Source organism: Apium graveolens, chromosome 6 (assembly GCF_009905375.1).
Source record: "Apium graveolens cultivar Ventura chromosome 6, ASM990537v1, whole genome shotgun sequence".
Taxonomy (NCBI): domain Eukaryota; kingdom Viridiplantae; phylum Streptophyta; class Magnoliopsida; order Apiales; family Apiaceae; genus Apium; species Apium graveolens.
The window spans coordinates 222,374,983-222,385,802 of record NC_133652.1 but is presented as its reverse complement, the minus strand read 5'-3'; the positions used below and the strand labels follow the sequence as shown (position 1 = coordinate 222,385,802).

The 10,820-nt window shown below is 32.7% G+C and overlaps 1 long non-coding RNA gene across 14 annotated transcripts; it reads right to left on the bottom strand.

Annotated features, from left to right (window-relative positions):
• Window positions 1-4,036: 4,036 nt before the first annotated feature.
• On the bottom strand, window positions 4,037-8,376 carry LOC141666741 (uncharacterized). Of its 14 annotated transcripts, none has more exons than XR_012552346.1 (8): window positions 8,079-8,376; window positions 7,773-7,862; window positions 7,353-7,658; window positions 7,057-7,254; window positions 4,885-5,788; window positions 4,627-4,782; window positions 4,425-4,471; window positions 4,037-4,337 (listed from the first exon to the last, which is right to left on the bottom strand). It is a non-coding gene; the product is annotated as an uncharacterized LOC141666741 (long non-coding RNA). The 14 variants fall into 14 exon arrangements; XR_012552345.1 differs by having other exon boundaries at window positions 7,404-7,658; XR_012552347.1 differs by having other exon boundaries at window positions 7,414-7,658.
• Between the last annotated feature and the right edge of the window lie 2,444 nt (window positions 8,377-10,820).

Sequence of the window (10,820 nt, the reverse complement as noted above, 5' to 3'; positions counted from 1 at the left end):
TGTGTTTTATTATATCATTAAATATGTTTGGTCGTAAAGTATTTGTTGTTATGTGTTGTATGTATTCCGTATAGTTCGAGATATTTTCAGGTATTTATCGGGTATTTTATTTCAAGTTAAATGATTTTATATCAAAAATTATACGGCCCAAATTTCGTTTTAATAGCTGATATTTCATATAAAATAATTGGCCTTATTTTTCCTAGTATGGCTTATACCATATCGATATTCTGAACATCCAGTTAATTTAGAAAATTTCTCTTTTCGCGAAAAATGACTTTTCCGGGCCCCTATGGGTGCTAAGAACCCCACAAAAATTATATTTTTATTTTTATAGAGTCATGGGACTTTTAATTATTTCATTTCTTTGAATTTATGAATTATTCACAATTTTTGGGAAATTTTGGCATATATTTTATATTTATTTGATATTAACAATTAAGAAATTATTCCCCAAAATTTTTTAATTAAGGGCCAATTAATTTTATTAAGAGATATAATGGGGTCTTTATTTTAATTAGGGATATTATTTTACAACTATTAATTGCCTAATTTTTATTAATTAATTATAATTAAATCACTAAAAATCAGAAAAATCAGATAATTTCTCTGTTTTCGGGTTAAGGTTTCGAATTCGGGTCAAAAAATTCAAGCTATGATTTCGATTGATTCTGAGCATCAATTGATATCATGTAAGTAATCAAAATGATGCTCTTGATATTTTTTTTAAGTTTATAACATAAATTTCATGTTTTAATCCGTAGATTTTTTATTTCAATTTCTAGGGTTCTTGAATGAATTAGGGCTTTTTGATTCTAGGGTTTTTAGACTGATTTGATGATTGATATAGCTTTGTTTGAATCTGTACAGTCGATTTATGCTATCAATTTCATCAAACGATTCATGTTTATGTGAATTCGATTACTAGGGTTTATACCCAATTTTTGATTAGTTCGTTTTTGATTTAGAGTAATCTGAGTTAGTTAGGTATTAGGGGTTTTATTGAACAGGTTATAAGCTTTGATTTGAGATATAGAATATGTAATTTTATGTACAAATCTGCAAGAACGATGTTTTGGCTGGAGTTGAGTTCCATTGATCGGACAACGTGATCTAGGGGTTATTCTGGTTGTTTGTGGCCTGAATCAAAAGGGTGAAGTGATTTGTAATGGTTTGGGACCAAAATGATGCCAAACAATATATTTTTGACCCCAAACGGTACTCACCAGAGTCCGGTGAAGTCGCCGGATTCAGGGTTTCATCCCAGATTCCGGTGGTGTTCTTCACCGACCCGGATTGTGACCCGTTTGACCCGTTTTTAAAACCCGGTTTTGATCCAATTAAACCCAAAGTCCATTTCTGAAAACTATTTTTGGATTTTATTTTTATTTTTATTTTTGTAAATTCTAAAAATCAGTTTTGTTTATTTAAATGAATTAATAGATTAATTTAATTAATTCAATTAATTAACTGATTTATTTTATAAATAAATCTGAAATATTTTCCAAAATTCGAACTTCTTTATTTATTATTTATTTAAAATTGATTAATTATTTTGATAATTAATCAAGTAATTTGGATAATTTATTTTAAATTCATTTTAATTCCAAAAATTATGGAAAGTCATTTTTAATTTAGATTTTTCCTAAATAATCATTTAAAAATATATTTGAGGTTCAATTATTTTGAATAATTAACTATTTTAAATAATAATTGATTTATTCTCATTTATTGATTAATAATTGAACGGTTTATCCGTTTTAAACGAAACGAAAGCCTTAGACTTAGAAAAATGATTTGTTTCCAATAAAAATAGTTTTAAATCTTAATTTCTTTCGGAAACGAGTCGGCTTTTGATATTTATTTATTTATGGACCCTAATAATTAGAAGACGAGTCTAATAAATTCTAAAAAATAGTAAACGAGTCAGATATTGTTTAATAATGCGAATATTGATCCGATTTCAATTCTAAAAATGTTTTAATCCCTAGAGGGACTTAATGACTTATATGTTAAGTGATTTATGTGGTCAGTCGAGTCTTAATTACTAGATAATTATTATACGAGTCAGATATAAATGTACGGGTAGACAATAAGAGCTATGTGGATTCGGGTTGATCTACGATTAAGGTATGAGTCAACTAAATGAGTATCTTTCCTTGATAGATATGAATCCAACAAGGCAGCTCAAGCCAGTGTCAAAGAACTGTGACAGACCTGAGGTAGACCACGTATCAGGAAAGTTTTTCCCTTATTCTAAACCCAGAATAGTGAATTGTTTTATCTTATTCAAATTCCCGATTCAATGAATATTGATAGTTCCTTCCACAAAAACTGATACACAATTACTGTTCTTTTGATCACACTTTCATTTTGGTTCCTGACTACTCTTGATATATTGAATACTCTATTCATATTCCAATAGATTATGCAATATCTATATCCTGATACATCTTGATGTTCGGATATATCAAAGCATACTGATTGTTCCGGATGCTCATCTGTGGACTGGATTGTTACGATAAGGGCCAGTGATGAACTGAACCCTATGGGCCGGGAATTAACCGGATCTCTGTTATCGGGCCATAGAGCATGGGTACCCGAATCGATCTATACAGGTATGTATAGATCTGCATTGTATCCTGACGGATCAGCAAGATATAGGTGTGAATGTTGATCTTGTGTCCAGTGTAGTTTATTGATAATCACCGATAGCGGTCTTCTTTATCTTGTACAGAGACATATAGATATATATATATATAATATGATTTACTGATTCATATCAGATTCACTTAAGCTTTCTTATGATACTATATACATATTGTGGATTTGCTGAGCAACTATGGCTCACCCTTTTTGTTGTTACTCACCTTCTTTTACAGTAAAGGAGGAAAATGAAACTCATTCGCACTCGAGTGGTAAAGAAGCGAGTCGAAAGGCGTGACCCTCCGGCACCAAGGGTGCTAATCCCGATTCAAGAAGAGAGCTTTGAACTTCCTGAGCAGGTGTAGTGTAGATAAATGTAGTAAGTGTTTGAATAAAAGGAATTTAGTTTTAAAACATGGTTAGATAGCTGGTTTGTAATAAAGAGAACTTTGTAAGACTTTTAATTTGGGATTGTAATAAATGTAGTATTTGTTCTTGTCTTTATACCTTAACCTTAAGGATCCTAGATAGAATATTAAGGGGTTAGATATATGGTTGTATAATTATTGTACGGGTTTATATTATGTTGGTAATTGGCAAGTAACCCGCAACTCGAGACCCCGGATTTGGAGGGCGTTACACTAAGTGTTCTTGGTTCATGTTTTGTTAGATGCTTTCTTTGACATGTTACAAATCTTAAATCTACACTCTGGAGGATCAAGATATACTCTAGCCTTGGATCCATGATTAGAATTAATAATATTTGAATCATGCCACTAGAAAAACTTCAATAGACATCGACCAGAAAATCATGTTAAACATTTTCCTGACCGATGTCTGTGCGAATGTAGAGAAAGGTACCCTCATATGATATCAGTTATGAACTGATGTCTGGAAAAATCTTTAACATCGATTTCGGATTACAATCCGATATATATTCTCTGTTTTTAAACAAAAGCTGCATTACAATCTTTTCTAATCTTTTCTAAATAGCTTTTATATGATCTAACAAATAGCTTCTAAATCAGTATTTACATTGTTTTTAAAAATAAAACTGATGTCAAAATTTTCTTCTGACATCGGTTTTGAACATGAAACCGATATCAAAGTTACCTTTTTACATCGCCTATAAAAGAAAAACCGATGTTAGAGGCTTGATTTGACATCGGTTTCTTAAATAAATCTGATATATTTAGAATCTTTAACTGAAAAGAAAAATCGATGTTAGATTTGACATCGGTTTCTTAAATAAATCTGATATATTTAGAATCTTTAACATCAGTTATGAACAAGTTGTATATATCAACTGATGTTTATATCTGACACATTTACGTGCACATATCATATATATACACCCAAAAATACCAAATCTTGGACAAAAAAAACAAGATCAAAAAATCAAAATCGCATAATTTTGATAATCATTAATAACCCGGTCTATCTCCTACAACAATGAAAACAACAAACCAACATAAAAATTATAAAATCTAATCTAATTGCCATCATGTACAAAAGCAACATCAAAATTCTAAAGTCTACTACAATCAAAATACCACTCATACAACACATACAACACATCTTTGAACATCTCTTAAGAACTCGGCTCCACACAAATTCGATTTGACCTGATGCTTAATTTTTTTGAAAAACTTTCACCATTTTCTCCTTTTCAAATCTCTTGGATAGCATCTCTGTAATTAATACATGAAAGGAAAATTACATAAACATGGTGTATTAGTACATTAATCAGACAAAATGCTAGCTTTGAATCAACTAACCTAATTGAGGTTTGATAGTTGGCCCACATCATCATTCCTAACAAGTGCTTCACAAAAAAAAGGGACCAGTTAGAAATTAAAATATTAAAAAATAAATTAACATCTATTAGTAGTCTGAAATCTTCCTTTGGCTTCTGTACATAAATAGAGTGCATGCAGATGCAATTAAAAGCTTTTTCCTTTCTACAAGGCACTTAACCACCTGAGTTTTGGCATCGTCCCAAAGTGTAAGTGGATCCTTTCCATCCATTATGGAGTTCAGGTAAATGAAAACTGGTCCAAAAACTTTCTTCCATGGCTCACCCTGTTCGAATTTAGGACACAAATCCTCCCCGGCATAATGAGCACTAAGAAACATCTGACAAACCACATACACAACAATAACAGCTTTAAATATGAAGAATGTGTGACCAGACAGTATATGAAATTCATCACTTACGGCTAGGCAAGTAGGTCTTACATGCAAGGAGAGGTTCTGTTTGATAGGCCCCCGGATCTGAACTCGTCACTAGGTGTAATTTGCCAAAAGCCCACACCTGGATTGGTAAACAACAGTTTCCCCCATCTTACCACCAATTTCCTCGACTTGTTCTTTAGTAGCATTTTGCACATCAATCATAAAATACGTGTCACCAACAGATGTGTCCTCAACATGCTCACACTTGAAGAAAATAACTTCATCCCCGGAGCTCAGGTCCTTTTCTTGCACAAATTTGCGCCAGCCCTTTGATAAGGAATGAGATTTGTTTTTCCTCCAGTAACAGTACCAAAACTTTCACAGTTTCATGGACTGGTCATAAAAACCTAGTTCAACATCATTGATTGGTCACTCCTCCAAACTTGACTCATCCCTATCAGGAATAGATGGGAAGCAACCAACAAATATCCTCAGAATAACAAGCTTGTCCGCTCTGCCTGCGTCAGTATGAGTAAGTACCTTCCCAAAAAGTTTGGTGCGTATACACTCTTGTTCCCCATTCACTTGGGGAATATTGACAGAACTGGACAAGTGGATACTATTAGTGCTAGCCTGTTACAGAGTAAGCGGGTCATGTTCACCATTGTTTATCCCTTGGAAGTATCTTTTGCAGCATTCCATCTAAATGTTGAGGGTTGTGTTCTCATATGTTATCACTGCTTCCTTCTCCGATCCAAATATCCCTAGGAGAATCCAATCATTATTGACATAAACATATGCTGCCCAGTTCCCATTTGGCAGAGCAACGACTCCCTGAGAACTTGAACTACAGTTCCCATCCAAATGTCTTGCACGTTTGTTACAATATTGTTTTTGTCTTGTAATGTTTGAACCTGAAGCTTTCCCAAGCATGTGTTGTGAAATTAAAGAAACCTTTCATTGTTCACTGAAATCACAGGAACATAAGTCATAAAAGTAGGAAATAATGAAGAAATAGAAAAATCAAATAAAATAAAATGCTCGATAAACTATGGGATGCCCTTCCTTGAACTCATGTTAAAGTTAATTGTATCTCAATTACACACCCCTCAAAAATACAAGATAAACCGAATACAACTTACATCTTCAATTAGCAAAAAGGAAAAAAGAAAACATCTAGTACATACACTATATAAAAATGTCAATTGTTTGGCCTACATACAGAATTTTAAGAATAAAAACAACGCATAAACGGTGAACTGCAATATTTAGCAACTAAAAGTAACACATCTTCATAAAAAACCATGGCATGAAAAGATCAATTAAACTCACCTAAACTAAACATAAAAAGGAAACCAGGAGAGGAAGAAAGTGACCTCCCCCAAACAAAAACAATGGAAAAAATGATCGTGACAGAATCAGAGGGTGAATAATGGATATGGAAAATGGTGTGAACAAGCAAACATATGTAAAGGGGGGAAAATGGGAAAGGTATAACACTGTAATTTCACATGTATTGTTAATTATGAAGAAAAACATAAATACATATAACATATTGCCTAATACACAAATAAAAATACATCTTAAACATGTATTTATAAGCTCAATGACAACACTACTTTCCAGACTACAGATCATGCATTTACTTTAAAAATTTCCTAACCACCTCGATACAGATACCCTACTACATATGGTATGGTGCTTCTCATACTTCAAACATGCTTCATATGTGTAAGCTTCCAAATAGAATAACCACAAGACTATATCATAAAATAGAATGGAAATCTCTGAGTAATGGATACACTCGAGAATGCTATATCAATAAAATGAAAGCCAAAGCCTCTTTTTTGTACAATTTATACAATTGACGCCTATTTTATTAATCTAAGAAGTGAAAACGGACTGATAATCTTGCAGAACGGATGACACATTAATACACTATACCAGTGTGCTGACATTCAATAAAAAAAAATTAAATTGTCCCCACTTATACCAAACCAAAATCATTTCGTGAGGATCACATGTTTCAGTTATACAGATATTTGTGTTCATATCTCAGAAATGGCCAAGTGTTCATAAATGGCATAGGAATCGAAACCAGGATAACCACGAAGCAATATAAACCTAAAGAGAGAACAAAAACTGAGTTTTAATAAATTTGTATGCTTGAACAGATGCACCTATGATTTCAACACTATAAATATGATGTCCATGATCAGAAAGGGAAACTAAAACCTTTTGTCAATATTTAGGGGAACTAGTTTTCCCTGGAGAGAAGGATCCCGTGGTCTCGAAAATGATACCCCAACTTGTTCATCTGTTTCCGCTATAAGCTTGAAAGTTGTTGCTTTGATCCTGCCGTAAAGAATCGCTAATAATCGATCTTCCGATAGTAAACATACACTTCAAATACACTGCCCCTCGTTGTTCCTTCTGCACTCCATACAATGTCCCATAAACATCACATCATGAAACAAGTAAGAATCAAGCTACTAATAAATGGTATGTCGGAAAAGATTTTATGTGTACACCTTCTGCAAGAAATATAAATCCAGAATCGAATACAATGTATTGTCAGTTACCCGTGATTACTTTATTATAAGCTCAATCCATATTCCTCAGCCAACCTCTCATGTAAGCTTCTTCATTTTTAGGAAGGACAACACTTAACTAATTTGCAGAAAAAATTAATAAATAAAATACATTGAGTATGTAGTAGCTCCCAGAAGAGATCATCATCATTCAACACCTCTAAGAGGATAATCTTGCGGCTCCCAGTTCTAGTAGGGCGCCACATTTGTTGAACTCAATAATGCTTTAAAAGCATTTTTTGCTTCCTAAACCAAAGTTAAAATTCAAGTGGATTAAGAAATGATATCAAATTAATGTATTCACAAAAAAGAACATGTGAATATCATGTACTATAAACTATAAAAATCAGAAAATCATACACTAGAGTCGTGTTGACATTAATAAAGGCACTGGGAAGTTCCATGCTTCCTGGAAGAAATGCACTTGTTAATAGTCATGCCTTTTATTTTCTGAAAAATATCAACAAAAAAATATGTACCTTTTTACTAACAGGAGAAGAGTATTTGTGGAGATGTTAAAATTGCATTCTTAATTAGAATCATTACTCAACTCCAATTAAATATTAACTATTGAAACCTAAATAAAATTAAAGTATGAACTAATTAAAAAAAAATAGGGTTTCGAATTGGAACCCCCAATTTAAAACTTGGTGTTTAAAGCTTTACCCAAGTTAGTTTTGACCTTTTCAAACTTTAACTTATAGTTCTTGATCTCCGACTTGTCATTAATTGAACTCCGACTTCATCTTTTTCAATCTCCGACCTCGGATTCCAAGGAAATGAGAAGAGACTAGTAATTATTGAGCACAGAGAGAAGACAACTGGGGGAGAGAGCTATTAGATCTGAACCCTCAAGAGAGAGCAAGCCCAGAAGAGAAAAACACTATCGAGAGGCAGTCTAGAGAGATAAGTGGGTTCACTGTATTTTTTTTATTTTTAGATTTAGGTGTATTGAATTTTGATTTGTATGTGTGTATTTGTGTTTTTTAATTTAAACAAAGAGTCATAGACATCGGACACCTCAAGTATTCTCAGTTAAACGATGTAAAAAAGGTTTTTAACATCGGTGTCATTATTAACTGATGTATAAAATATAATGTCTAATCCACTATTTTTAGTAGTGTCAAATGCAAAATATCACGGATGCATATCATTCATGGGAGATTACACATATTATTAATTTCATTAATGTTCTATTGCATGGTATATGCAGAAAAATGGGAATTAGGAATGAATGGCATATTATTGCAATTTTGATTAAACATATTTGACATAGGCAAAAATTGCATGAAGACATAAACATCTTAGTCATAAGCATAATAGGCACATACATAGACTTGCAATTAACAGACATATGATTGAAACTACCACACTTAGTACAAGATTTTCTCGGAGTATACTTATTTGGAGTGTAGTTGTTATGTTTGTTAATTCATATCTTGCCATTTCTTTTATTCCTTTTCTTAATTCCTATCATAGTCTCAACCTTATCCTCCAACTGCTTATTGAATATATGGCCTATATTTTGTTGCTTGTCTTTGCTACACTCACCAATCACAAAGTTATTTCTAACTGGACCATACTTCTCATTGAGTTTTTCCAGTTTGGGAGAATTGATTAATTCCTTCGAGGGATAAATTTTATCCATTGAACCTTTATCTTTCAACAGATAATCACTATCCGTTGATACACAAGTTTCACTAAGAGGTTCAAGCTTAACTTTATCCATGTTTCCAGCAATATATCACAGAAGGATTCAATGGCTTGAATTTTTATGATCTTGTTGGCCGCATTTATTGATTCTTTCCATTTAGAAATAACAGTTTGTTCATGTTCAAGTTAATGTTTTAGAGTTTTTTCCCTTTTTAACACATCAAGCAAATCATCTTTAACTACGAAGTAATCTCTTTTCAATTTCACAAGTTCATGTAACTGAGTTTCTAACAGAGTATTTTTCTCAACTAGTAAATAATTAGATTTTTTAATTCAAGCATTTTTATTCTTGAGAGATTTAAGAGAAACATGCAAATTATACAATTCAGAAGTCATATCATTTATAGTTTATTTTCATTCACTCTTGCGCAGGTTAGATAGATTGGTAGTGATTACCTGATTTCTTGATGGACTAGTTTCAAGATTTTCATTATTATCTACCAGTGCCAGATTCACATATTCAATTTCTTTATCTGAGTCATCTCCATCAGCCCGGTCCTTTTTCTTGGTAATTAAAGCCTTCTCCTTTTGTCTTAGGAGATCAAATTATTTCTTCTTATAATCAACAGCTTCAATACTCTTGGCATTCTTTCGTTTTCTGCACTCATTTACAAAGTGTACAGCTATTCCGCAATTATAGCATTTAAGTTTAGATTTTTCAACCAAATTTTTGTTAATGTTGAACTCTTTGTTGAATGGCTTGGAGGAAGATTTTCTTTTGAATTTCAAGTTAAAAATTCTTTCTGACAGAAAAGCCATATGTTCATCTAGCTCTTCAAGCTCATCAGTTGAGGACGAGTCACTGTCAGACTCAATTGCTTTGACTTTTACTTTTGATGATTTTGGTCTTGATTCCTCAACTTCATTTATTGTAGATTCCATCTTGACTTGTACTTGCTTCTCACAGTGATTTAATGCTACAAGAGCTACAGATTTGTCCTTCCTTTGTCCCTTTTCAATTTTCTCATCTTATTGCATATGTATCTCATACGTTTTAAGGACTCTATACAATCTGTCAAGAGTGTATTCCTTGTAATCATATGAATTTCTGACAGAGACAACTGTTGACTTCCATTTCTTTGGAAGAGATCTCAAGAACTTCAGATTAGAGTCCTTAACTAGATAGACTTTTCCATGCAACCTTAGACCATTCAATATTTTTCAGAATTTGTTGAATATATCACTCAAGCCTTCACCGGGGATAGAGTGAAAGTACTCATACTATTGTATGAAGAGTTGTATTTTGTTTTCTCTGACTTTTTCAGATCCTTCGCAGAGAGTTTGAAGGGTGTCCCATACATCCTTGACTATGGGACTGTTCACGACACATTCAAATATGTCAGAATCAATATCATTAAACAGAATGTTCATATTCTTTTTGTCTTTGTTGACTTCTTCCAGATCTTCTGGTAAGTAGTCATCTGGATTCTTTACCACTATTCTGTCAGCACCAATGGTACCATCAACTGCTTCAAGTCCTATAATTGTCTCCATGGAAACATGAGGACCATTGTCAATGCAGTTGACAAACTTCTCATTCTGAGATATCAAGTGAAGCCACATCTTCACTTTTCAGTGAGAATGATATTCTCTTTCAAGAACTGTAACTTCACACCAATATCCTTCTTGCCCATGATTGATTGTATAGTTTCAAGATCTTTAAACCTTATATAGGTTGAGGGCTTGCTCTGATAC